Raw genomic sequence first — 3051 nt, 5'->3', positions numbered from 1 at the left:
GGTTTAGTGAAATTTCCAAACTCTATTTGTCCTCACCCAAGATCTCTCTGCTGCTTTTAAAGCCTGGAGTGGCTTTGCCAAAGTGGAGGGTGGAAAGAGAAACCCTTTTACTCTACAAATGTTTTATGAGGTTGAGTTGGGATGAGTTGCAGCTAAAGTGCATGGATCGGTAAAGGGAATTAAGAGATGGCAGGCCTTTCCTTACCAGCTCTTAGTCACCTGCCCTTATTCTTAGAGGAGGAGGAAATGGGATGGAGAAAAAGGTGAGCAGGTGAGAGCTAAAGAGTGCACGCTGTGCTCAAGGAGAGGTAGGAAGGAATTATTCCCAGCAGAGGGAAAAGAAATATAGAAGAGGCCAAGAGAAGATGGTGTCACATGGCATCTGTCTGCCATTAATTTGCTTGGAACCATTAGAAGCTGGGACCTAAGGCATTTTTGCCACTCATCAAGATACAGTAATTGGGTGGTTTATTTGTAGGAAATTTTCTCCCATAGAACTTACAGATTAGAGGTATTGTTACATACCCTTCCAGGTCAGGGACATAAACCAAGGTCCTTCTGCCCCATGCCATTTGTGCCAATAGAAAGAGATTAAGTTCAGTAAAGAAGTGCAGAAACTTTCTTTTTGGATGAAGGAATGAAAAAGGGTGAGCCGATGCTCTAATGGCAACTTCTCCCTGACTGGGAAGGAGCCTTCTGTATTTCTAGGCTGTGGTGTCAGAGAGATTAAATTCTTTTAGGCATGTGTAATTATTTTTCTGTTGCAGTTGGCTCTGTTGCACATGGTCCTTTTTATACACGATGCCCCATCGCCATCTTGGTTTTTGCACTTGACACCTTGGTCTTTGTGCTCAGCCCTCTTCATTTTCCTTTTCAGTTCCTGTAAGCAATCATAGTTTGTGACATAGTTTAGGTATTGAGAAACATTAAGGTCTTTTGGATGATAGCCCAGTGACAGTATCACTGTAACAGGGGCCCAGAGCCTCTTAAAATGAATTGGCTAAGATGCCTAGCCTTCTCCTTCCGGCAACTGAGATGGTGATGAATAGATTAAATGCCTAGCCTTCTCCTTCTCTCAACTGAGACAGTGATGAATAGATTAAATGCAGGGACGAAAAACCAACTCTCCAGGTAGCAGGCTGTGGGGCTAAACACAACAATGAATTTCTGAAGATAGTCAACATTCAAAGGCCACTTTTTGCATTCTTGCTTTATATCCACGTTTTCTTGTTCTTGTGCAAAGTATAACTGGAAAATACTACTGTACAGTTCTATCATTTCTACAACCTTGGACACTTGCCTATAACCCTAAAGCAGGATTTCTCAACTGCCGCACAGTTGACATTTTGGGCTAGATAATTCTCTTTTAGGAGAGGCTGTCCCGTGCATTATAGAATGTTTGGCAGCATCCTGGCCTTGACAGACTCAGTGCCAGTAGCACCTGTCCCCCCAGTTGTGACAACCAACAGTGTGTCCAGATATTGCCCCTGAGAGAGTGGAGCAAAATTACTCACAATTAAAAATCACTATCCTAAAGAAACCTATGATTTATATTGAATTAGTAAGCCAATTAAAAACCAGGTTGAATCTGCACTTATTTATTAAGCTTTTCTATAAATAAATAATAAGGCCACATTAGGCATCTGCCTGTGGGTTTAAGCCATACTGGAACCATTCTCTCATAATTGTTACCTACTCTGTTTGCACCGGTGTTGCAATGCAGTTCTTAATAAAACTCTCAGCACACAAAGTTTTATATTACCACCTTTATTTCAACTATTTTCTCTTTTCCTCTTTTTGTTGTGTCCTCCTCCCACCCTCTTGACCACCAACTGACTTAAGTATGATACCTCTTTGAACAATGTTCTCCAGAAGGCAGTGCCTAATGTAAAGAGATGATCCTTTTGTGGTGGAGTTTCAGGCAGCAGGACCAAGGTAGTCTGGGAGAGAGTTCTGCAAGTAAGCCTCTCCATCGTCCTTAAATCATACCAGGCAGAGGCCGCCAAATACTTCTGTTTGTATGCTTGGCTCTGTCGGAGCAGATCATGTTGGTAGTATCCACTAAAAACTGGCAATAATAGTCAGGGTTTGGGAAGCTTGATTGGGAAACATCTAGTTCTAAAGAGAAGGATCTTGTCTCAAAGGAAATGAAAGCTTTTTGCCCCAAGAAAGGACTAAATGTAATCAATGGTTCTCACAGAGCTCCTTGCCCAAGTAATTTTGGTCAGGTTAAGTGTGTCAGCAAATTGAACCAAGTGTTACCATCAGAGATTATGAAATGCAGAGTCTAACTGTAATAAGGTTACCAGTAAATGTGGGAGTTCTGGGGTAATAGTGGGGAATATGGGTGAGTGAGAGCCAAAGGAAAATTAGTGAGACAAACAAACCAACAACAACCTGTAGGGTAACCATATAAAACTATTTACTTGGACACTCTATGAGAACAGGCAATAAAATTTCTATCTGCATTAGCTTCATGTTGCAAATTCATGTTTGATCATCGGATACATGTTAGAGGAGACCCCTGTCCTAGGGTATTCTAGTACCTAGAGGAGGTAGTAGAAGTACCTGCTACAGTAGCTGGAGAAGGGGATGGACATTTGGGGCCATCAATACCTCGGTCTGTCTGAAGATCGAGCCCTGTATAACAAACAGTCCCTACAATAGCAAAAGTTGGTCTATTCCTTACCATTCTGCTGGTTGAAAACAATGAAAAAGAAATGATTTTGTTGGTTAAACATTCTTATGCTACATGTTCTGAAAAGTTCTTTCAATTGTCTTACTGGAAATACCAGTGTTGATTCAAAATAATAAAAAGAAATTAAACAAATGGGATAAACTCATAAGCAATGTATTCCATGCTTCTAGTTTTCTTGAGCGGGGATACTGTTCTTGTTAAATAACTGATTTCCCCAAAATCTGTAGAGGAAAGGAGGCAGTGTGACAAGTTAGCTCTGATCAATGACTGTCAGGCCTCTCTCTACCTTTGAAATCAGCTCCTACTTCTCTTTGGAGACATGCTGTCTTTCCTGTCTGTACATATGCGTTGAC

Source organism: Pteropus alecto, unplaced genomic scaffold (genome assembly GCF_000325575.1).
Source record: "Pteropus alecto unplaced genomic scaffold, ASM32557v1 scaffold121, whole genome shotgun sequence".
Taxonomy (NCBI): Eukaryota; Metazoa; Chordata; class Mammalia; order Chiroptera; family Pteropodidae; genus Pteropus; species Pteropus alecto.
The sequence above is the reverse complement of the archived record's forward strand: the minus strand, read 5'-3'. Positions refer to the sequence as shown.